General features: G+C 55.3%; 1 protein-coding gene across 6 annotated transcripts in view; it reads left to right on the top strand.

Annotated features, from left to right (window-relative positions):
- Positions 1-303: 303 nt before the first annotated feature.
- The window catches only part of JAKMIP1 (janus kinase and microtubule interacting protein 1), a 130214-nt gene continuing 105341 nt past the window's right edge, over positions 304-25176 (top strand). For 3 of the 6 annotated variants that reach the window (XM_079154339.1, XM_079154338.1, XM_079154337.1), the window contains exon 1: positions 305-618. The gene's annotated coding sequence lies outside the window, so the exon portion shown is untranslated. Of the gene's footprint in view, positions 619-1626; positions 1874-25176 lie in introns of those variants that run through there. The other 3 variants (XM_079154335.1, XM_079154340.1, XM_079154336.1) reach the window with 3 other exon arrangements.

The raw sequence follows: 25176 nt of genomic DNA, 5'->3' as shown, positions 1-25176 counted from the left end.
CCACTGTGGGCAGGGACGAGCTTCCTGGGATCTTTAGCTTTGATTGGAAAGCACCTTCTGGGCGTCTCTCGGTCCCCACGAGGCGCTGGTTCTGGGACCCCGGCCCTCCCTGCGGGTCCGCGGGCCAGTGCGCACGCTCGGGAGGCGAGCCTCTCAGAGCCGTGGCAAAACCGCTTCGGGCGTAGGCCCCGGGCTGGAGGACGGGAACCACGCCCTCCTCCCTGACGGGCGGGAGGCCCGGCCAATCGGAGTGGCGCCGCGGGGAGGGGCGGGGCCGTGCTACGAGCCGGCGCCGGGCCGCCGCGGGAGCTGCAGCCGCGAGCGTGCGGCACGCGCCTGCCGCCTGCCCCGACCCGGGTCCGGTGAAGCTGGCCCTCGACCCCCGCCGGCCGAGCCGCGCGCGCGCGCCTGTCCTTCCTCCTTAGCTGCTTTTGAGGATTTTTTTTTTTTTTTTTTTTTTCACGCATTCATTTTCTCTTCCATTTAGTCCTTTCTAAGGCGGCGGCGGCGACAGCGGCGTACGCTCGGGGCGGGGAGGGGGCGGCCGGAGGATGCGGCGCGGGACTGCGCTCACCACGCCCGCTGCTGCTGCCCGGCTCCGGCCAGAGCGCCGAACAGGTGGGTCCAGGTGCGCCGGGAGGCGGGAGGCGAGCGCTGGCAGAGGGTCCCGCAGACACCAGGGCGGATGGGCGGACCTGGCGGCCAGGGACCCGGGACCGGTGCCGCCCCGCCCCATCGCCCACGTTCTCCTCCTCGAGCCACCGCCGCCCCCTCCCGACCCCTTCTACTCGTGCATCCACCCCTGGGCCCCCCGCCCTTCCGTTCCCATCCCCCCTCCTTTCCAGAAGCCCCCGCAACATCTCCCGGTAGCTGCGTCGCTTCCCACACGCCCCATCTCCGTCCGCCCCAGCCCCCCTCGCTCTCTCGCCACCGGTCTTTCCACTCCTCTCCTCATTCGGTGCCCGAGACAAGGGCTGGAAGCGGGGACCCACCGGTGCTCCCGGGAGAGGCGCGGGGGGGCGTGGTTGGCCGGTCTCCTGCGCGTCCTCCGGGTAGGTCATACTCCCCGGGACCCCGCCGAGGTGGCACAGAGGAAAAGACGCAGGGCCGCTCCGCGGCGACTGGGGGCCGGGACGCGAGGCAGCCCAGCCGCACCCCACCCACTCCACCTCACCCCACCCCACGCACGACACACGCCACCGCGGCCCCTGCCACGCACACCCTCGCGCTGCTCCGCCCACGTGGGCGCGGGGAGGAGGCTGGAGAGCGGGGAAGAAAGACTGGTACGCACCCTCCTGCCCAGCCGGCGCGCCCTGGGCGCACTGGGCCTCCGGGATGGCGCACAAGAATTGGCTCCCGCGGTGCCCGGCACCTTGCTGGGCGCGCTGCGTTCGAGCCAGGGACCTCACTGGTCTGTGTTAGTGAGCCGGCATCACCTTCCTGGTCCCTTGCTCCATCACTCCGGCCACCCTGCTGTGGGCTTCTGAGATCGGCTGCGTCACCCCTAGAGGCCCCTTGCCAGGCTGGAGGCTTTTGCCTTAGAACCCCCCCTCTCCACACCCTAGCCGTTCCTCTCCTGAGGCTTAGCCAGCCTCGGCCCTCGGCCAGCCTCTGCCAGGCTGAGGCTCCAGGATACAGTATCGGATCGCTAGCCCTCCCCCGCCCCCACCGCGCTCACTCACAGGCACACTGTCCTTGGCCTTTCTTTGCTCCAAACATTCCCTCTGGGGAACGCCCTCCCTTCATCTGACCAGCTCCTTGTAGACCAAGGTCAGGGAGAGACCCTTGCCCCTCCTGGGATTCCCTGGATGGCAGAGCAGGACACTGCCCAGTCACCAACGGATGGACTGTGCCGCCCAGACCAGAAGGGGAGGTGAGAAGGCCAGAGCGGTGGATGTCATCACCCCTAACTCAGGGTGACCCACTGTTGTGGGGGCGAGGCCGTGGGAGGGCCTGGCTCCTTCTCCAGGGAATGGGGAGGTGGGGGTCTGGCTCCGTTCACTGGGATGACGGGGGAGGGGCAGGTATGGGGATGGTGTGCCCTGGTCACCTCCTCGCCCCTCAAGCTCCTTGCTTTGCAGGGCGTTGTCAACTCCCTGGAGGCCCTTGGTGGTTCAGGCCTGGAGCAGGCTGGCTACCACCCCAGGAGGTGTGTGGGTGTGCAAAGTGTTTGTCCTTAAGACCGGTTCCAGGTCTGCAGGCTGGACATCTCTGCCCCAGAGGTGGGGGTCCCTCTCACCTGAGGTCACAGTGTGAACCCCACAGGTGAACTGATCTCCATTTCCCTCCTCCTCACACCATCCATGGCTCCCACTGCCCCCATGAGCTCACAGTTCCACATGCTGGGTTCCTTGGCCCACCTGTCCCCTGCCTGCCACCCTGCACAGCCACACGGGCCACCTTCATGCTGCCTCTACACAGGGTTTTTCCATTTAGGCTGTTTTTTTCTCCAGAAGTTTCCCCTCTCCCTGGGTCTGGAGAGCTCCTCTTGACCTGGTGAGACAGCCGTGGCTTTCCCTGGTTCTCCAGAGGCTGCTTCCCTGCTGAGCCTCCCAGAGCCTGCACACAGCGTGACACTTAGCGTGTGATTTTTCCTTAGATCTCACCCACTAGAGACTGGGGGTGCTGAGGTCTGAGCTTGTCGCCCTTCGTGTCTGTCTTCCTGGGGAGTTGCCACCTGCCCTGTAGGAGGGACACATGCCAGAGAGAGAGAGAGAGGGAGCTTGGCGGGCTCTCCTCTGCCTGATCAGAATGGCTTCAGGAGGAGCTGGCAGGATCCAGGCCCTGCTCTCTTCCTTTGTTGGGTGGGTTGAGGCCTGGGGACGAGGGGACATGTGTGGCTGTTGAGCCTCTACCTGCTCCGAGGTTCCCTCTCAGACCCTGCCTGTCACTTAGCTGGGATTGACAGGGGCCTCCCATCTGGGCCTTCTAACTAAACGAGGTCCTCCCGTGGAGCAGGGGATGACTGCAGTGTGTCTCCAGGTCTCCTGGACTGGCCTCCTCTCCCACGGGACACCTTGGACGGGTGGTGGGGTTGGTCTGCAGGGTGTCTGCCCTTGGCCTTACTGATGTGTGGTCTTGCGAAGAGGGTTAACTCTTTGAGCCTTCATTTCCAGTACAGGTGGGGGCAGGGATCTCTCTTGGGCTGGATTAGTGTGGGGATCAGAGGTGTGGTCCTTGGGTACAGGTGACACTTAATCAGGGGTCCTGATGATGAGAAAGTGTGCGATGGACTGTGGAAAAGATGACTCCTTTAGGTTTGCCACACAGAAGATTCCCAAGTCGGAGGCCCTCTTCTGTCCTTTTCTGACAGTGGAACTAATGGTCATGAGCAGCAGCCGTGCGCTGGGGAGCAGGGTCGGGTGGGGGAGCTGTTGAGCTTGGACCCCGTGGCTGTGTGATCTCTGGCACGTCACTCGGCCTCTCTGTGCAGGAGCCCTTTTCTGGAGAGCAGGAGTGAGGTTATGTAAGGTCAGTGGCTGTGATAGCTGAGCTCCCACACACCCCATGGCTCTGTTCTGACTCACAGTGCCGCTCAGGTAAAGAGATGTGTGTACCTGGGGAGGCGGAGGGGGTCTCAGGGCCACGGCGTCCCTGGAGAAGTGCGCTGGGAGCCTCTTGGGCCCTGGTGGGGGTGCTGCCCCAGGGTGGGGGTGCCACTGCCATCAGAGGCTTGGGAAGGACCTGGCCAGCAGTGGGACCTCCGCGTCCTGGCTCTGGCCTGGGATGCCTCTGGAAAGTGTTCCCTGTCCTGCCTCTCCAAGGCCTGGCAGGCAACTCTGGGCCTGCACCATGAGCTGCTCCTGAGCAGGTGGCCCATAGGAGGGCAGGGGGGCCTGCAAGGTCACCATTGTGCCAGGCGAGGGTCCTGGCCTGAAAGCAGAGGAGGGAGGCGTGGCACAGGTGAGGGGAGGCGCGCCGGTACCTGGGTCTGCGCTGGCCGTGTGTCCGCGTTTCTGATTTCCTGCACTTGCACAGGAGTGTCATCCCTCTCTAAGTGACGTGGACTGACATGGTGTTCGTTGTCTTTCTGTTATGACAGGTAACACTGGCGAAGCACCTAGCGAGAGCCAAGGTCTGTGCCTGGGTTGATAAGCCAGTGCTTACTGTTTTTGTAAATTAAGTCCTACTGGAGCACATCCATGCCCCTCTGTACGGATGGCTGTGGCTGCTCCATACCTTATTAGCAGGTTGGGTTGTGACAGATACCATGTGACAAAGTCACTTCCTACCTGGCCCCTTACAGGAGGGCTTTGCTGTCCCTGCTCTGTGCTGCCCCTGATCTGAGTTCATTCAGTCCCCACGTAGGCATTTCTCATTTAACAGATGAGCTCAGAGAGGGTCTGACACCTGTCCAGGGTCACACAGGTAGTAAGTTCCAGAGCAGGGATTTGGAGCCAAGAAACCCATGTTCTCTCCTCCATCAGGAGATTTGTACTTTTTATTAACTTCTAATTGAATTTTCCTATGTTCATAGAATGATATTTATTTTAAAAAATCGCTGACAATTTCTTTATGGCCTACTATCTCATCAATTATTAAAATGTTTTTATGTTGATGTGTTTAGTGATCACTAACATAGCAATTGCTTTTTAAGTGCATAGTCCAGCGGCATTGCCGCGTGCCCATCACCGCCAGCCATTTCCGGAACATTTCCTTCCTCCTGGGCAGGTGGCCCCTGCTGCCTGGGGGGCTTGTAGGGGAAGGCAAACACCGGCAGGTGGGGTCTGGCAGAGAAGGCCCTGCCGCCAGCCTCGGGCTTGGTGCTGGCGGTGCCGGCTTCCTGGCTACCTGCTGATTCGTACAGCGTCTGTGCCCTTGGGACTATTCACCGTTTCCTCATTCCGGCAGCGGGGACAGCCTCAGCCTCCATCCCTGCAAGTTCTGTGTTGGAGGATGAGATAAAAGAATAGGGACGGGGCTAGGGCAGCAGAGCGCCAGGGAGCGCGGTGCCATGCGGGGTGCCGCAGGCAGCACTTGTGGCTGTTGGGTCAGCCTGCACCTCTTGTGTGGCTTGGAGTGTCACCTTTGTCCTTAGCATGGCGCGGAAGCCTCCTCAGGACCTAGCAGGTGTCCGGAGCCCCAGCCTGGCCTTGGAGACCCCGAGGCCGCGGGCAGGGCTGCCCTCCTCTCCCTGAGCCAGGGCTCGGCTGAAGGGCCCTCTGGGAATGAAAGGCGCTCTGTGGGCGCCCGGCGCTGCCCATTGTGGCTGTAATGCTCTTGTGTGTACCAGGTCAGAGGGACGTGCTGGCCCGGCCTGCTGCACTTGGAGTCGGGAGCCTGGGACTGGCCGGTCCCTTCCTGGGTGGAAGGGGGTGGGACGCAGCACTAGGGTGACCCGCTTCCCGGGAGGGCCGTGTGTGCGTGCTGGTCAGCAGCTTCCCTGTCTCCCCACCCTGGCCCCGCAGTCTTCGTCCACTCCATCCTGGTGCTTCTGGATGGAGAAGCACCATCCTTCTCCAGTCTGGGCTCCTCTCTGCTTGTCTGGTGGAACCTTCTTTGATTCCGTCTCAGTCCGAGTTGCCTGTTAAAGCAATTCTTTGTTTTTCCTTCTTTCCCCCTTTTGAGAGATGGAGACGAAATCCACCTAATAACATTAACCGTTTCCAAGTGTGCAGTTCAGTGCACTTAGTGCCTTCACAGTCTGTGTGACCATCCCCTCTGTCTAGTTCCAAAACATTTTCATCATTCCAAAGAAGACCTGTGCCGCCGGCAGTCGCTGCTATTGCCCCTCCCCAGCCCCTGATGTCAGCGATCTGCGTCCTGTCTCTGGACCTTTCATATGACCAGAACCCTGTGGGTATGGTTTTTCGTGACCAACTTCTTTCACTGAGCATCGTGTTTTCAAGGTTCATCATGCCGTGCCAGGTGTCAGGGCTTCATTCCTTTTCGTGGCTGCATAATATTCCATTGTGCGTCCATTTGTCTGTTGGTGGATGTGTGGGTTGTTTCCACCTTCGGCTGTTGTGACTAGTGTCTGAAACAATACATAGAGTGTTAAAAATTTCTTCTCCACTTGCTGGTTAATTCATCAGCTCAGCCACTTGCTGAGCAGTGGTCAACGTGCCCTCCATGCCAGGCGCTGTGCTGGGTGCTCCCAGCATTGGCTTGTTCTGGAGACTGGTTTGCTGGCCTCATTTTCCCAGCAAGAGCGTGGGAGCGCCCCGAGGCAGGAGGCACCGGGTGGGGGCCAAGGGAATGGCCAAGAGAGGCAGCTGGCACAGTGCAGGGAGCCCTGGCTGCCTTTCTGCCAGTTCCTGGAACATGCTGGACTCTCTTCTGGCTCTGAGCATTTGCGTTTGCTGAATGTGCTTCCCTGTCCTGGCCCGGCTGCTGTCATCCTTCACATCTCAGCTTCCATTTCCCCTCGCTGGGGACATCTTCACTGACCATCCCAGGTAGGGGCTCTGCTTCCCCTCACCCTTGCCATCCTGTCTCCTTCTAGAATCCTCATGACCCCCCCCCCCCCCCCAAGAGCTGGACTAACTCATGGGAGGCCGGGAACGGCTCCTGGGTTTTCTCTCTCCCAGTGGCAGGCCTGGCGCCCAGTCGAGCCGGCAACAAGGTTGCTGTTCCTTGGGGGCAGAGGGGACGCCACTTCGCATGTGAGCTGTGCCTCGAGGCCGCTACCTACCCCTTCTGTGCTTCCTTCCTTTTGTGGAATCTGGAGGGGGCATCCCTGCCTCGGGCGGGTGTCAGCAATGTGAGCTAACAGATGAGAGCGGGCCCACATTGGGCCAGGTGGGGTCTGGAGCGGCGGGTGCTGGTCAGCGGGTGCTGCTGTTGATGGCGGTGGAAGTTCTGGTCATTGTGACTGAGTCTCCTGATGCCTGGTGACATACACTGTCCCAGGGTGGCCCCGGGACCATTGGAGCTGCACTGCCTGGTACCGTAGGCTCTCACCAGTGGGGCTCCTGAGCACTCGCACTGAACCCTGGCCTGTCAGCGTCCATGGACTGTAGTAAAAGATATGCCCTCGATTTTGAAGACGTTTCTGTGAAAAAAGGAGACTGTGAGGTCGGGCCTGGTGGCCCACGCCTGTAATCCCTGCAGCTCGGAGGCTGAGGCAGGAGGATAGTGAGGTCAAAGCCAGCCTCAGCCACGGCGAGACCCTGTCTCTAAATAAAATACAAAATAGGGCTGAGCGCCAAAAAAAAAAAGGAGACTGTGAAAGTTTCGATGTTGGTTACGGGTTGGGACGATACTTGGATTTTGGGGAAATGTGATTTTAAATGTGACACTGGGACGTTTAAAGTTCTGCCAGGGCTCCTGCTCACCCCTGGGCAGCACTGCCCGAGTTGGTTCCGGGCTCAGGGCGGCTGGCCTGGCCACTCCCACTCTGCCTTTTTGGCATGTGACTTCAGGCACAGGAGTTACAATTTTTTGTGTACTTCAGTTTCCTCTTCTGTCAACAAGGAGCCCAGTCTGTGACAGCAAGGATAAGGCACATTTGTCCCTAGCTCACCTCCTTGAGTCCTGCTAGGGACTGGGCTCTGTGGGGACAAGCCGCGGAGGAGGCCCGCCGTCCACACAACTAAACAAACTGACCTGGTCACTGGAGCCCCGCCTGGTTCTCTGAAGGGTGCCATAGGGAGCCGTGTGGACGGTCCTGCTGGGTGACTGTCGGGTCTCTGGCTGTGCTACCCATCCTTCCAGGTGACCAACTGGGCGGGGCCCAGGGTGCTTGCACCAGGACTTCAGAGTGGCAGCCCCACCCACAACACAGGAGACCTCTTCTGTCACCTCCAACGTGGCGTGGCTGCTGCTCGTCCCCAGCCCAGGGCTGGTGGATGAGGGCAGCGGAGCCACGAGGGAGGCAGACCTCTCCACCTGGGGCCTCGGGTGTCCGTGGGACTGTGCGCTGTGTGGGCTTCAGGAGAGGAGGTGCCGGAGCCTGGCCTGAGTCCCACACGGTCAAGGTCGTTGACATCCTGTTCTCCGTGTTGAGTTTGTGTCGCTATGGCGGAGATCTGACAAGAACGACCTACGGAGGGAGGCCTGCTGGGCACAGGGTTCCTGGCTTCATTCTGTGCTCAGCAGGCTCCAGGGTGGACTGCCATGGGGAAGGGCTGGCAGAGGAGGGCTGTCCGCTCCTGGCCTGGCCGAGGGCGGAGGAGGGCCAGGGAGAAGATGAGCTCCCCTGGTACACCGTGACGACCTCTGCCAGCCGGTGCGGCTGGCCGTCAACTGTCAGATGGTTTAATCCACAAATGGATTGACCCACCGACGAGGTCACAGCCCTTGTGACCTGATCATTGCCTAGAAGCCCCCCCGAACCTCACTGGGGACCGAGCTTTCAGCACATGAGCTCCTGGGCTGTTCCAGATCCAAGCGCCAGCCCCTCCCTGTGCTCATGTGCCCAGTGTCTGGCTTGTGCCGCCGGCGGGGTTGGCGTGGCAGGTGGGTCTGCTCACCGTAGGCCAGGCCCGGCCCTGGGAGGGCCATGGAGGGCAGCCTGGTGACCTCGTCCCCCTGATGGGACCTGCACCACCTCACTGCTGGAGGAGTGACAGCTCTGTGGTAACTGGGTGCAGGTGGCAGTGGTGGGTCCTCACCCCGCTTGGGCCGTCCTGAGGGTGCTGGCCTCTTAGGACAAGGGCGTGAGATGAGCCAGTCTGGACGCCTGAGGTCGGACACCAGGACCGTGGCACACACGGCTGCATCCCACTCGGGATTTCCGTTAAGTAAGTAGGTGTTAGAGGCGCTGGCCACACATGCACATAGTACAGGAGGTGACAGATGCGTTGGGCGGCTTTGCCACACAGTATTGTCATACTGGAGCATCATGTTACCATAAATTTCAATATGCACAATATTGAAAAAACCAGAGCACAGTCACCTTAGTGTGGCATTCAGGTCCCCATGTCCTGCTGCCCACTCGGGCTGTTCTCCTCTCAGTGGGCACGCCGTCCCCCCACACTGCCCTTCCCCACCCTGGCGCCTGCTCCCTGCCCTCCCCACCGTGAACGCTGCAGCCCCTGGGCTTGCCTGGACGCCATTTCCTCTTTCTTCCTGGCCCTAGGAGAGACCACTCGCTGCTTAGTCCGCAAGTGTGGGTCAGATGCAGTCAGGGGCCTGGGTTGTTAGGGAACAGCCCTGTGGCAGGGGAGTGGACTAACTTCCTCTGCCCTTGGCTGATTTTGTCGGCGTGGCATGATGTGGCGTGGCGTGGCGTGGCGTGGTGTGGCACGGCACATTCCTGGCTCCCCATCCTGCCTTGCCTGGAGTAGCTCCTGTGTCCCCTGCAGTTCCTGACTGAGCCAGGCCTTCATGCCCCGTTCCCTCTGATGGGTCTGCCTGTCCACATTCCCTGTCCACTCGGCAAACATCCTGGCCTTGGACTTAAGATTCCCCATCATCTTCCCTGACTGCACCACTCCCCATCCCAGAGGTATGTCCAGCGCTCCCACTGCCCTGAGCATCCCTCTGTGCCCTGGACACTGTACTACAGCTGCCAGGGACTGGTCTGTCTGGTGCTGGGGGCCTACCTGGTAGAGACGCTCTCTGAATCCCAGGGGGATTCCCAGGGCTGGGGCTGGGTGGGGCGCAGCAGGTTGTCGGCAGACTCTGGCCTTCAGTCGGGGTCCCAGATGCCAGTGCTGGGGGGTGCTCTCCGGGAGCACAGCATGCATCCCTCCCTCTCCTGCACAGAGCAGGTGTCACCGTGTTCTCTGTGGCAGCCACCTCTAGGGACGCCAGCCATCTGAGCCTCAGACACCACCGTGCTTGGGGTCGAAACACCGATTGTGGGCCAGCCCAGGGATGACACGTGGGGTGTGTCTGTGAAATCAAAGCGTCCCTCCCTCTCTGGGCTGGACTTTCATGCCCTCTTGGCACAGCCTGTTTTCAGTTTAGAAAAATGTTAGAAAGCTGCTCTGCAGAATTCAAACCAAGCATCTGCGTTCAGGGAAGGTCATACTTCTTATTAAATTGGCCTGGTTTTCTCCTGCTCCCCGCTGCACCCTCAGTGCACTCTGAAGACGCAGCTCCCTGGAAGCTGGCTGGGCTGTCTGCCGCCCAGGCAGCTGGGCGAGCGAGCTCATTACGCCTGCCGGTAATTGGATTTCTGCAGCGAGCTTGAAGCCTTGCAGGCTCCAGCTCTGGAGCTTCCTTTTTGTCACCCAGACATCTTCTTTTGAGAGAGGACCTGGGCCTCCACACTGTGCGTAATCTGTCTCAGCCACTGGGCAGACAGCGCTCTCCTGTTGTGACCCACTGTGACCCCCCATCCCCGGAAGCATCCCAGTCACACAGGACGCGTCAAGGTTATCTGCACGGATAGCGCAAGACGAATGTAAGATGCTTTGTACTGAGATACATAATGAGAAATTGGAGTGTTTCCACTGAAGATGGGGGAATGCTGGGTACCCCAAACTTCAGGTACCCAAAACTAACAGCTCAAGTTGTAAATTTGTATTCCGCAATTCCCGGGATCCTGGGTTACAGCTTCGGTTCATTTTTGTTGATGAACCCAGAGCGGAGGCTTCCAGGTCAGGTGGCCAGAGGCTTGCGGACCTTCTGTCGCTGTCTGTAGGCGTGTGTGCTGGGCCGCTGTCTTACCTTTCATTGCAGCAGCTGCAGAAGGGACTTGCCCACCAGAACTCCCTTGGCGCTGTGCCAGTCACTTTGAGAGCAGTGCCACAGCATCTGAAACTACCTGCCTTGGGGACTGTGGTCGTGAGTCCTGACCTTCCCTCGCCACCTTGGTCTGAAGCACTGAACTGTTGCCACAGGTCATGAAGGGGATCCCCAAAACAATAGTCCCATTCCACCTTGTGGGGACACCAACTTTAGACCTCAGAACTTACAACCCAGGAAGCTGGTAATGATGTTTATATAAATGGTATCCTTCGACTATTAGATGAATAATCAATTTATTCCCTTTTACTTGAACCAGAGGGAAAAAAGTCTCGATTCATTTGAAAATGAGCCATTTAAGAAACTTAAAATTGTCAGAGAGGTAATTCTCTATCTAAATTAAAAAGAAAAAGCTCTTTGAAATCCTTATCCCTGACGTATATGCCAAACATAGTGCCCAATTCATTTAATGCAAAGGAAAGCAATAAAAAAGGAACAGAGGAAGAGAAGTGATGTGAGGCAGAAAATAAAAAGTGAAATGGAAGATGTAAATCCAACTCTATCAATAACACTAGTGAGAATGGATTAAGGAAGCAAAAAAAAAAAAAAAAAGACAGGCCCAGGTACTGCCAGACTGGATAAAGTGTATGGTGCAGCCCTGTGGACTAGCGTAACACGGTGTCTCAGACTGGGTAGCTCACGTAGAACGGAGAACGGAAGCATTTCTCACAGTTCTGGAGGCTGGGAAGTCCAAGCTCAAGGTGCTAGCAGATTCAGTGTCTGCTGAGGGTCTGCAGTGTGCTCCGTGTGGCAGGAGGGGCAGGCGAGCTCGGGGGTGGCTTATAAGGGCCCTCATCCCAGCCATGAGGGCAGAGCCTCAAGAATCACCTCTCAAAGGCCCCGCTCCTGATGCCATCACATGGGTGATCAGGTTTCCAAGGTGAATTGGGGAGCGGGGGGTAGGGGTGGGGACACAAGCATTCAGACCACGCACTGCCATAGGAGGCACACTTTAGATTCAGAGCTGCAGATGGAAAGGAAAGAGTGGAAGAAGACGTCATGCAGATAATAGCACAGGAACAGAGTGGCTGTGATATCAGACACAGGGGACTTTAAAACTGGAAGGCTACTAGAGAGAAAGCAACAATAAAAGGGTCAATCCGTCAGGAATGTATAAACATTTGCACCTAGTGGCAGAGCACCAAAATACGTGAAGGAACAAGGGAGGGATAGAGCACGCCAGTAGTTCAAACTACTTGCAAACTTCAGTATCCCATTCCCGATGACGGAAGGAAGGTCGACAGGAAGCAGGGAACTTGAACAACGCTGTAAACTCACCAGGTGTGACAGGTGCCTATAGAACATCCACCGAGGACCTTGGGACATACGTCCTCAAGTGCCAGAGACCAGACGGTAGGCCGAAATACAATCTCAGAAAAATTAAAGGAGAAAAACACGGTATGCTTTCTGGCCACCGTGCAGTGAGGCCAGCAGCCAGGAGCGCCCCACGCGGTGCCAGGCTCGCAGCCGACGCACCTGCCCTGCCATCTTCCTTCCCGTCTCGTCCTCCATCACTCCTCCTTACCACCTTTCTTCCTGGCCAGATCCACCACTGGCTCTTCCAGCTTCTGGCCTTGGCTGGCGCAGCCGGCTGCTGGAATACCATTCCTCTGCCTTCCCGCCCCTGCCTGGCCGTCTCGCTTCCCTCCCTGCTCCTCGGCGGGGAGCCCCCACACCACTCCTTACTTGCTGTCCTTCCCATGGCCTCCAGCCAGGGCTCAGCCACCGGCAGGGTGGTTGACCAGGTCCCTGCTTATCTGTTACTGAAGGAGCGGCTGGGCCGGCGGTGTCTGATGGCTGCTCTTGTTGCCCAGCACTGAGGCATGACCTTGCACTGAGGTGATGTGAGAGACGGCCGGTCTGCACTAGAGTCATATTTTATCCTATACATGTTGTTTCAGTGTAGTTTGGTACTTTAGGCAGAGAATCTGGCTCTGGGCTGTTCAGGGTCTCGCCTACAACACCTGCTGGTATGGTCTCGGTGTGTGGTGGGCAGCTCAGAGGCGTGGTTCTCACAGTGGGGTCTTGGCCAGCGCAGGGGCATTTTAGACCCACACGTCCTCTGGGCCCATCCAGATCTGCTGGGTTGGAGACTCTGGAGAGGGGCCCAGCAGGCTGTTTCTTAACAAGCCCTCTGGGAACGTCTGACACCGCTGCCGTCTGAGCACTGGGCAAACGGCTGGTTCCCTCTTATCCTGCAGTTGCGCCGTCTGCCTGGGTCCCTCCATGTTGGGAAGCACTCTCCTCTCCCTGAGTGTAGCGGGTGTGGGGCTCCAGCTTTCTGGGGTGTGCGGGAATGTGCTTGGAGGGAAGGCCGTGCTTGACTTCTAGCATTTTCCTGTGAGGAGTGCAGGCCTCCTAGCTCTTGCACTGTGCTCTCCCCGTTCTCTCTCCCTCCTTGTGATGGTGGGTGTGGGCTCACCCCCTTTCCTAGAAAGGAGGGAAGGCTGATGGGTGTGAGGCAGCAGGGTCAGGAGGTGGGGCCTGGTTGGAGTCCTGCTCACTTCCCCTGGGAAGCCTTGGGGTGGTCTGTTGCTGCCTTCCGGGCACCTGGCTTCTGCCCATTGAGCAGGGACCACAGTCACAGAACATGAGTTATCCTTGCCTCTCTGAAAATAAAGCGTTTTTTTTTTTTTTTTTTTTAAAGCTAAACTCTCCTGCCCCAGTATTCAGAATGGGGAAGTGATGGTTTATTATCATTTATCTTATGCCTTTAAACTTACAGCACTTACTAGTGATAAGGTTGGCTCTTTATCTCTAAGTAATGATTTTGTTTTGTTTTAAAGTCCCTTTTGCTCTGATGAATTTAACTTTCAGAAGAAAACGTGGGGAGGACCACCATAGTTGGAACTTTGAAGGCATCCTGGGTGTTGGTGCGCTTGGTGGGGGTGGTGGGGATGTTCTGTGTAGTGACATTCACGTAGCACCCCTGCAGCTGGAAATGCCTTGTGGGCAGCTTGCCTGGCAGGCTTGGGTACAAGTCACTGGGGATGACTGAGGAGGTCATTCCCCGAGTCCAAGCACCCCTGTGTCACCTGACAGCCCAGGTCCCTGCAGGGGGGCCTACAGAGAGTTAGCATTCAGTGTGCGGCTCATTTGAATGACTAATTTTGTAGTTTATGATTACTGCACCTGGGCAGGGAGAAGCATCGTTGCTCCAGACCCTGGACCCTGACCCCCAGGCATCTTCAGGGAGTAGCCAGGCTCCACGGACCATGTGGAAACAGGTCCAGCACCCTGCATGCTGACGCCTCTGCTCCCTCAGGCCCCGGCCACCATCCCTCCACAGGGCACGTGTGTCTGTGTGTTGTCATCTACTGTCAGTGTCACGTCTGGCCCTTTGTTCTGCCCCAGCCTCCCCGTGTCCTCTATAGTTACTAAGGCTGGGACCTGGGAGACCCGAGTCTGTGGGACTGCCACTACTGAGCTGAGCGAGGAGAGAGCTGCTGTTGGCGTCCCTCCAAGTCTGGACAGACCGTGAGGATCCTGTGCCCCCAGGAGCATCTGGGGGTCCTATCCACCCCCACATGGAGTGACTCTGGAGTTGCAGGGAGGAGCTGGGAAGAGGAATCGTTGCGCTGGGCCAGGGTGATAGCTTCTGGAAGCTCAGGCCTGCCTGTGTCATTGCACTGTCCTGCCAGCTCAGGACAAAGAACAAATTTCTTGTGACATGTGTGGCCTTACCACTTGACGCTCCATTTGTCCTGACTGTCGTGGTCAGTTCTGGCTCCCCTTGGCTGGGGGCTCAGCAACAGGGATTTAGTTCTCACGGCTCCAGGGGCTGAAGGCTGAGGTTAAGGTGCCACCGTCTGGCCTGGGGCGGGCAGGGCCCTCTCTGGTTCGCAGGCACAGGGATGCCAGTCAGTGAAGGAAGGGGTGAATGAAGCTTCTGCTGCTGCTCCTGCTCTCCTGCCTAAGTGCCACTCAACTTCCGGACCCAGCTCCTCTACCTGTGTATTCTGGTCTCACCACTGCCAGGGCCCACTCTGGATGTCCCCTCCTTCACACTGGTCCCCAGAGCCCCCAGTCTCCCAGTTTACCTGGGCTGGATGCAGTGTCCTCCCAATTCCATCGGAGCATCTCAGGGTGTAGGGAGCCACTGGGATCCTGAGCCCCAGTATCTTGGGGGAGTCTGTGGAAGTCACCTGCTAAGGTTGTCCTTCCCTCCCTACCAAGCTGGCTGTCACCTGGTGAGTAACACCAGTGAGCTCGTCGGGCTGAGCACCTAGCCCTGTAATTCCTGTCACTTTGAGCCCCTGGGCTCCCTACCTTTCTCGGCATCCTTCCCTTCTGCCCTCCACTCTCCAGAGCTGCTTTCTTGAGAGAAGATAGGACCCCATGAACTCTGGGCCCCCAACCTCCCCAGACAGAACCCCATTTCTCAGGGCTTTGTGCACTCAGCAGGTCTTGGTGGGCGTCTGTTGAGGCGCCCTTGGCATATCAAGCCACGTTGAGGGGCTGGTGTCAAAGGATGTGGAACCCACAAAAAGAAGATGCTTTTTGCTGGGAAATCACTGACCTTCCCTGCTCATTCTGAGCCTTGTCAGCCTCATGGCTCATTTCAGCAGAGATGGGGCAGAAATGACCTGATGGCTGGGGCCTTTTCTAGGACTTCTTAAGGGGCTCATGCACATTAATAGAGGGAAGATTCCTAAATGATGCAGGGGTTTACCAGGAGCCTGCAAGTAGCAGTTGAAAGAGCCTGTATTCCGGTGGGGACTTGAGCAAGTCCTTACTCCACTTTAATCTGAAGTTTCTTTCCTATAAAATGAGAAAATCGGTGCTTCAGAAACGTATGGGTACTAAGATCACATGTGCAGAGAGCCCTTGAGGGCTCTCCACCCCCAGGAGTGTGGAATGGCTAACTGAGCTCATTGCCCTATAAATGTAGTTACTTTGACCTTCTCTCTATGGAGCAGTGTCTGGGCCACCTTGTGGCTCTGACCTTAGGTCCTAGCATAACACCTGGCACCCGGAAGCTACACAGCAGAGCAGGTAAGAACGTAGCCATTAGAGCCAGGCTGCCTTCCACTGCCACTTGCTAACTGTATCATAGTGCCCAGGGCATTTTCTTCCTTCCTACTAGGACACTAAGATGGACACTTCTTAGTGTGGGCCTGGTCCTGTCTAGGACTGGACCTGGTGCAGTCTAGGACTGCAGAACAGTGGGTAATCTGGAAAGTGTAGGACGCTCCTGGTGCCTACTGCACTATGTATGTGGTGACTGTTTGCACTTGGTGCATGCTTGTTGAATTGTACTGGATTCTGTCTGAGGCAGAAGGATGACAGTGCTGTCACTGTATTTAATTCTTGCTGCATATGTGTTGCTCTTCCCCACCTCAAAGTGTCCCTCCTGTTCATAGTGAAAAACTTACACACACACACACACACACACACACACACACACACAAACACAACAAAACCACCAACCCCCCAAAAAACAAAAACTCCACCCACACAGAATGTTCTGAAGGAAGCTTCTCCATGTCCTCCTGAATGTTGATAAACAACTCTTGCTCCTCTATTTGATGAGAATTTTATGTGGGATCTGAATATGTGATGATTAGCAGTTTATTCCAAAATTGTTTGTGTTTGTGGTGGAGAATTAAAGTGGGTGGCTTTCCTGAACTGAAATATTTTGAAACTACTGTTTTATGGAAATGTTGGGGCCAACTCAGTGGCATTGAATTTTCTGTCAATGTGCTTGTTTCTTGGAGCACCATGGCTTGCTGTGCAGGAAGAGCTTGGCCGTTCATCCCTAGCAAAGTTCTTGGGTGTATTCTGTGACATGCCAGGCACAGTTCTGGTTCTAGGGGCAGCAAATGTAACAGAAAGTGGCCTTAGACTCAGCCAGGCCTTGGTATGCCTTTCAAAGCTCTGGATGTCAGCAAGCTTTGCGTATTTGGTAGTTTCCTTTTCTGTAGTGGGGACAATACTGTTACCTATTTTACAAGTAGGTTTGAAGATTGTATTGAGATGAGGTGTGCCCGGCACCCTGCCTGACACAAAGCAGACCCTTAAAGTGGCAGTTCTTGGTTTAGCTGCTAAGAGATGTGTGCAGCCTGACTTGGGTCATCCCTGGGCCACTTCCTTACCCTCCTTCTCTGACACAATGGGCAGGGTCACCTGCAGAGGAGATGGGTGTGTGTGTGTGTGTATGTGGGTGGGTGGGGAGTGAGAAGCTTTGTTTCCTGTGGTTTTGTGGCTTTGTAGAGTTGCTGACAGTGTCTATGGGGTTTCAGAAAAGCCCAAGAGGGAATGGTGGTGGATGGGAAAGGGTCTCCCCACCTGGGGCTCAGCCTTTCTGCCTGTTTCCATCCACTATGCCCTTGGGCTGTTGAATTTACTGATGCTGCCTGGTGCTGGGTGCTGTACACTCTTCCCTCTCTCCCAACACCATGCAGGGCAGGAGGAAGCTAAGCCGGTAGAGGTGAAATAGTTATCAAGGGTGAGTTGGTGCGTCTGGGCTGGGTTGAACTCTGCCCCTCTTCCACATATGCTCCCACGTGGTTCCAGCAAAGACAGGTGGGAGGCAGGTATGGGCACGGGTCTTTCTGCTGGACAAGATTTCATTTTATGAAAAAGAGCCATAAATGTTGGGAAAGAACTTTCTAGTGTTTCTTTTCTCGCTGTCTGAGCATACATGCTAATTTGTCCCCTGGAACACACTGTGCCAGCTTTGGAAGCTGATCTTAGGTGTAGCAAGGTTTCCGAAGGCTTGCTTCCGAAGGCCCATTACTTGCTGGCCTTGGAGCAGCTTCTCTATCCTAGAGAAACAAGTGCTATCAAATGAGTGACGTGGGGATGGGGGGCAGCTGTGCACAGCCCTGTAGTAGAGAAGGGACTTGGGTCAAGTTCCAGGGGCTCTGCTGGCGGGGGATGGGGCCCTTGAGCTGGGTCTCGATGGGAGTGAGGTCGGCAGTGCCTCCCTGGGAAGTGACCAGAGGATGTGGTAGGCAAAGCTGCTTAGCTGCCTGCGCCAAAGGTCACGCTTCCCGTTCCTGAGGTTCCTCTGCTCCGGGGGGTGGGGCAAGCCCAGGAAGACGGGCGTGGTCTTGGAGACAGGAAGCGGAAGGGGAGGGGCCACGACACCTTTAAAAGTCGTGGGCCGGAAGTGCGCCAGGTGCACCGGAAGCGCCGGTGCTGTCAGGGTTCGTGGTGTTCTGCGCTCTGCCTGGAGGAGGCCTGGCGGGCCTGGGAGGAGAGTCACGGGTAGAGGGTCTGCTCTGTGCAGTGCTCGGACGCAGGAGGAGCGGGGCGCCCAGGTGCTGTGGAGATGGCGGCCCTGACGTAGGTAGTGACCCGGAGGAGGAGCGCGGGGCCTCGCAGATGTCGGGGTGCGGCCATTATTAGTACCAGCGTACCAATTAATACTGATTAGTTCCCGGTGTCAACCGTGCAGGGACTGCCTTGCCTCAGACCCGCCAGGATGCCTTCATTCACGTGGCCCATGCCACAGCCTCCGGACTCAGAGAGGTGATGCAGCTCGAATAAGGACACACAGCAGCTGAGGGCTGGAGCTAGGAGTTGACTCTAGGTCTCTCAGTGAAGTCCAGGCTCTCTCCTGGGTTCTGTGGCTTTGGCGGGAGGCCCAGGGTGTTGAGGTGCAGGCGCCTTGGCTGTTGTAGACAGTGTCCTTGAGCAGGAGGTGAGGTGGCTTACAGGCCTTTGCTAGGCCAAGTATGAATGAGATCCGGGTAAGAAGAGCTCAGGATTGGGGTGAGGAGGCTGGGTCTGATCCCTGCCTCCCTGTGTACTTTGGGATTCACCCCGAGCCCCGTGTCCCGGCGCTACAGTGTGTATGCTAGCCGGTGGGGCTGACCAGATGCCCTCTCCTCTGCATCCGTGTTTGCTGAACGGTGTTCCCCTTGGTGAGACCCATACCTGTCTACTGATGCCCTCTGCCACCCCAAGCCCCTTTGTGGTTTCAGGATGCCAGTGGGCATGCAGTCACGAACAAAAGTCTGAGTCCTGCTGCTTATTTTAAAACAAACCCCAGCCCTTTCCAGCCTCCTCCTGCTGCTTTGAGGTTCACGCATTGGGGAGCGTCATGAAGGCAGTCCTGCTGCCTGGGAGGTCAGTATTGAAATGCTGGGTTCCAGGAGTTCTGCTATGAGCTTCAATTTCTCCATGGTAAACATGGAGATTCGATCTCCCAGACCTTAGTCTCTGACCCCACAGCCCCATCCTGAAGTGAGTCACTGAGCCACTTCCCTTTTCTGCAGAAAGGAGTGGTAAGGAGCTTGGCAAAAAGGTTAAAATATACCCCACAGCTGACCTAGAGCTTTAAGTGTTCTCTCTGTTCCCATTCAGTTGGGTTTTGTCTCCTGAAGTGTACATGTCTGTACCTCATCTTAGGCCTCTTCTCTGACCAAAGACACAGCCTCTGTACTTTCTCTCTGCCTCCAGGGGTCCCCTCCAGGCAGCCCTCCATGTTTATCCTGGAGCAACCGCTCTGAAAGACCTGGGTGACTGACATTTTCTTTCTAGTTACTCTTGCTGCTAGGAAGTCCAGGTACAGCATAGTGGACTGAGTAGTTAGAATTATTGTCTCTGTTTTACAGATGATAAAACTGAGGTTCAGAGAAGACAAGGGCCCAGCTGGATAGGATGATTGTTGAGTACATGTTTAATGGTTGGCCTCCTTCAGGGCAGTCCTGACGCATCTGTTATTTTGGTTGGAAAGAGTCTGAGCTCTGAATCTTAAGACTTTGCTAGGTGCAGAGAGAGAGCACACCAAGGAGTGGTAGGTGTGCTGTGAAGGTGGGCAGGGAGGTGGTGTTCTAGGGCAGTGTCATCTGCCTGCTCCGGCCATACTGGGCAGATTCCCAGCTGGGGTCAGGCCACCCATTTTATCAGCTGCACAGAGTGTACCAGTGGTGAGTGAGATGTTTGGGGGATTCTCCATCACTTGGAACACACTGATTTCTTGTCATTATTGCCGCTGTGAATGTTTAAAACTGTCCAAAATTAATGAGATTATTGCTAAAGGAAAAAGAATGGCATCTACCTGTACTCCCACCAGTCTTCAGTCTTCCATTTTAAGTGCTCTTTCTGGGCCTGTCCAGAGGCTGTGTGCATGTAGAGATGGTTGAAGCTGACAGGCATTTTTTTTTTTTTTTTTTTACGAACAGTAAAGGAGCCTCTCTGGAGCTCACTTACTTGGGCCCTGGTTCTGTCACTCATGACCTGTGTGACTGGACAGGTTCTTCAACCTCTCTGAGACTTCGTGGCCTCAGAGTCTCCTGGAGAATGCCACCTACCTCTCTGTGTTGCCGCCTCTAACCTTGGTCTGTTGTCAGGGGAGGAGAGTTTAAGAGGGTCTGTTGTAAAGAGAAGTGGCCGCAGACCAGGAAGGGCCTTATTCAGGCCAGGGAGCTTGGTTTTTGTCCTCAGGACAGTGGGGGAAGCCAAGGACAGCCTGTGAATATACTTTACTGTCTTCTGATGCTCAGAAAGTAGCTGTGATTGCCAAGTTTAAGGGTCACTTGGATAGAACTCTGTGTGGCTCTAAGTGGCCACAACTAAGGGGCAGAGAGGGCCCCAGGGTGGGGCAGAAGGGGAGGAAGTGGCCAGGGGTACAGTGGAGTGGGGCAGAAGGGACTTGCCGCCTGGGAGCTGAGCGTTCTCTCTAGTTTGGACATGCCAGGGGGGACCAGAATGAAAGATGAGGGGACGGTCTGGGAGGAGCCTTCCAGGGAGCCTGAGGTAAACTGGGAGTGAGTTTAGCCGCTCTAAGGGGTTTCGAGAAAGAGCTGGGGCTTCATGGTTGGGGAGACTGAGGCCTGGCAGCAGTATAACCTCTCCACAGTGATTCAGAAAGTTTAGAGGTGGGAGCCTGGGTTCCTGGCTCTTTGGTACCATGTCCTGGTTTGTTCCAGCTCCTGAGGACAGAAGGGGCCATAGGGCCTGAGGGTATGTGGCTTTTGATTTCCTAAACAAAAGCCAAAGACCAGGATTGTCCTAGGCAGAGGGTTCATAGTCCTCTGTCGCTGTGCCTGGGATGCTTCCACTTGCCTTGCTTGACCTGATGATGATGGTCATTAGTTTACACTTCCACTCAGTTATTTTGGGGAAGTTTGTGGGTCAGAGTAACCCTGTCAGAAATCTGGCCACGTCCTTTGTACAACTGCTCCTTGACAAGTGATCTGAGGCCTGGGTCAAGAAAAACAATCATTTTACTATGTGGGAAATAATGGTGGCTTCAAATGGTAAGTTTTGGTAAAAAATGTAGCAATGATAAAACTTTTGCTTTTGATACTTGTAGCATCTTTTTGTGTCCACAGGGGTTGGTTCTAGGACCCTCCCAGATACCAAGCCTGAGGACATTAGGTCCCTTATATAACATGCAGTGTCTGCATATAACCTGTACGTGCTGTCCGGGTGCTTTAAACCACCTCTAGATCTCTCACAACACCTGATGTGGTGTGAATGCTGTGTGAGGAGTTGTACTGCACTGTGCAGGGGATAATGACAAGAGAAAAGAGTCTGTATTTGTTCAGCATAGATTCACCTGAAGGGAATCAAATTCCCTTTGAGTCACAGTTGGTTGAATCCACAGGTGTGGACCCATGGAATGGAGGACTGACTGTTTTGTGATTCTGTAATGTCCTTGGTCTTAAGAGATCAGAGTCATAGCATTTAGGGTGAGATGCCATGGTGCCTGCCATTTTCAAATGATCTGTAAAAACCGTCCTGTCTGTACAAAGCAGATGTGGAGCCATGGTGGTGGTGAGCCCAGGAGCAGGCATGGGAGAGTTGACTGTGCTGTGCTATTCTTGGTTCTTTTCTGTGGGCTTTGAATTTTTGAAAAATAAAAAGTTTTATAAACGTGTTCTTTATGGCAGAGGCATCTTGGGGAGGTGGTCGCTGCGTCTGGCTGTGTGTTCCATGTCCTGGGTACCTCTGTGTGACGGCCACCTGAAGATGGAGGGAGCTGCTGGCCTACAGTGAGCAGGTGCTCTGTGCCACTCTCTTCCCTTCAGTTGAGTCCTTCTGAAACATCAGCCCAATGCTTCTGATCTCCAGGATCCCCCCAATCAGACCAGTCTACACCCCTGCAGTCTGACGTGGTTAGAGAGCTCAGGAAAGCTGCTCAGAGCCAAGGGTGCTGCCCAAGTGCTATGGCCAAGAAGCCAGCCTTACCCCAAGAGGTGCTTTGTGCCCCATCTTGGGGACCAGTTTTAAATAAAGGCTTTTGACAGAGTTCATTCCTGTCTAGAGAAATTGTTATATATTTAGAATGTTTGTGATTAGACCGTTTTTTTCCTTTTGCACTTTCTGTAAAGTTTTATTGCCTTTTAAAATTGCTGAAGTAGTATTTGCTATTCAGATTGAGAAGAGAAGAAATCAGCAGGCATTCTTTCCTTCCACCCCTCCAGATCCCATTCCCATGGGTGGCCAGTGCTCTGTGGACCTCTGGCCTTTTCGCTGCTTGTGGGATCACATACAGACATGCATTCATCTTCTGGGGTGTGGGGCTTGTTTCCTCCTCTCATTGTATATCCTTTGTTAACCTGGTCAGCCTCCAGAAGACTCAGCTAGGGGCTCACCTACTCCACAAAGACTCTAGGCTCTGAGCACTGACCTCGCCTAGTGCCATCCTCAGATTATGAGCTGCCCCTCCTGCCAGGTCTTGGGTAAGGTGAGGACAGCAGCTGTTCCCATTTCCCTGTCTGCCCTGGAGTAGGGAGCCCAGGAGATGTATAGTTGACTTGTGGAGTGAACAGAGGGGCAGGGGAAGTGTCCTGGAGAGAGCCACATGAGTAGAGCCTTGCAGGCAAGAGAAGCTTGTCCTCATACCTCTTTTAACCCTTGGGAACAAGTTCCAGGGCCCCATCATCCAGGGGCAGTAGGTTACTTTAGGAAATATGGTCACTGCCATCCTGGATGCCCATGTCCTGGCTGACTCTGCCCTAGCATTAATGCCCTGTGTGGGCTGAGCTGATGGGATGGCCTTGAGCTACCTACGAATGGGCCAGGGTTGGGTCCTCTTTCGTGATCCAGGACAGGCCAGCTGGGAGTCTTGGGGGTGCCAGGAAGGAGCACAGGCCAGGATGGAGCAGCATAGGACTTGGATGTGGGCCTGATCTGGTTTCTGTCTTTCATGAGCCCTGTTCCTTTCTCATTGGAGACACTGTTTTATGCAGTTGGGATTTATTAATGTTATCTGCAGATCACCTCATCAGTGCCAAAGGGCCAGGTCATTGCACTTGAGGAAGTTGAGAGTTTGCAGGATGCACAGCTGAGGCTGGCTTCTTGGTCATAGCACTTGGGCAACATCCTTTGCTATGAGCAACTTTCCTGAGCTCTCTGGCTGGGTCAGATCATAGGGGTGATTGGAATCCTGGAGATCAGAAGCATTGGGCCAGTGTTTCAGAAGGATTTACCTTAATGGAGGAGAGTGGGCCTGGAATTCCAGTGTGCCATGTGTGATGCACTGGGGAGGAGCAATCAGTGTCATGTAGGGAGCGGGGAGGAGCAGTGAGGAATTCTGCTTTTCCATATCAGTAATGCTTGGCTACTAACTGTCTGCATGGGTTTGCAAGAGCATACCTATCACCAGATTCCAAACAAGCGCCATTCCCGCTTAATCAAGAGGCACAGACTGAGTGGCACAGGGATTTTTTAAGTCAGGGCTTTTGTTGACTCAGTCAACTATGAATCCTGGCTCCTAGGGTTGGGGTGTGGAGTTCTGAGACAGGAGAAGCACAGCCCTGCCCTCAGGACCGTCCTGGTCTAGCTGGTTTATGAGGTTGAATTACCAACATTTAAGGTTCCAGTCCTCCCGCTCCCATCTCTGTTCCCCCTGTGATCTGGGCATTCTGTACTGAATAAATACGGAGGAGAATCGTGGGGGTTTGTGTTCAGCAGACTCTGCCCCTTGCTCTCTCTCAGTGTTCCTTGCTCTCTCTCATGTTCCTTGTCTGCTGACACTCAAGCAGATGTTCTTTGATGACTAGACACACATTGGTGGTGGTGGTGGTTGTGAGGGTGGCAAGGATGGTAGTAGTGGAATGATACTGGTTGAGGTGGTCGTTGGTGATAGTGATGGTGGGTGTTTGCACAGGTGAAGATGGTGGGGTTGGTGGTGGTGTAGTGATTTGATGTGGTAGTGGTGTGTGATTTAGGTGAAGGTGCTGATGGTGGTGTTGAGGATGGTGGTAAAGAGGTGGTGGCGGGCTGAAAGGATGTGATGGTGCTGGTGAAGATGGTAACGGCAGTGCTGGGCTGGCAGTGGTATGGTGGTCATGGTGATTGTGGAGGTGCTGATGGTGCTGATGGTGGCTGGGGGTGGTGATGGTGTGGTGGAGGCAGTAGTAGTGGTATTGGTGATGGTGGTGGTGGTGAAATGTATAAAATTCCAGGGTGCATTGTGGGCCCCCCATGGGCATTTTACCTGTGTTGATCTGTTGAGTGCTTATAACAGCCTGTTAAGTAGATACCACCTCTTGCCCTGTTTTCCAGGTGAGACCCTAAGGCACAATGCCACACAGTTGGTGCATATAGAATTGGGATTCAAACCCTGGTAGACTGGCTGGCTCAGAGTCCACACTAAATCAGGGTAACCAAGGTCTGATCCTCAGAAGAACTGCATTGCATCGCCGGGGGTGGGTGGAAATGCAAGTTCATGCATCTGATCCATGGACCAGCATCACTGGGGAGGGGCAGCAGGGATGGGGGTTCAGTGAGCTTGCCAGGTGCTTCTCACACATGTTAAAGTCTTAGAATTGCTGTCCCAAACCGTGCCTCCCTGCCCTGAGTGGCTGAGTCAGTGTTGAGCCCAGGCTCTCATGACTTTGACCTTGCCACTCAGGGGATTCTTTCCTGTTTTATCCACCTACTGGTTGTTGCTGGCCTGTAGGAGACAGGGTTCTTGCTCTTTGGTGCTGAATCTCCCACCCAGCACTCCCAGGGCTCTGAAATCCCACGAGTTCCATCGTAGCTCCTGGCTGCTGGCTGTGTTCTCTATTCACATTTCTTCTCTGCCCTCTTAGCCTGATACTCTCCCTGCCCTTGTCATGAGCTTTCCACTGTGTTCTTTTTCACACAGCCTGGGTTCCCTAGCCCCAAATGGAAATTGCTTTCTTGGTTTAACCCTCAGCGTCAGGGCTATGATGCCAGTGAGTGTTTGATGCAGGCTTTTCCCTGCAAAATGGGATCACACCGTTGTGTCCCACACTCAGCAGGCGTGGAGAGCATCTTCCCAGGCCTCCACCGCCATGGCTGGGTCTGCCATTGCTTGTTTAACCAGTTCCTTGCTGAGCCTGTCTCTGTGGATTTTTCTTAGAGTGAATTCTAGAAGCGAAGCTAGTGAACAAAAACAACCCACACTTACCCTTTCCCTCCTTCCAGAGAATCTTTAAGTGTTTGTTTTTAGGAGACTTGAGTCTTTTCCCTTTTCATTTAAATTTGTAGTCTACCTGAAATCTGTCTTGCTGTAAGGATCCAGGTGGGCATGCAGTTTTATTTGTTCCCAAATTGCTGGTTCCTTGTCCCAATACAGTGTTGACAGGTCAGCTGTTAGATCCCATCTTA

This window comes from Sciurus vulgaris, assembly GCF_902686455.1.
Source record: "Sciurus vulgaris genome assembly, chromosome: 9".
Classification (NCBI taxonomy): domain Eukaryota; kingdom Metazoa; phylum Chordata; class Mammalia; order Rodentia; family Sciuridae; genus Sciurus; species Sciurus vulgaris.
This window is presented reverse-complemented; position numbering and strand designations above follow the sequence as displayed.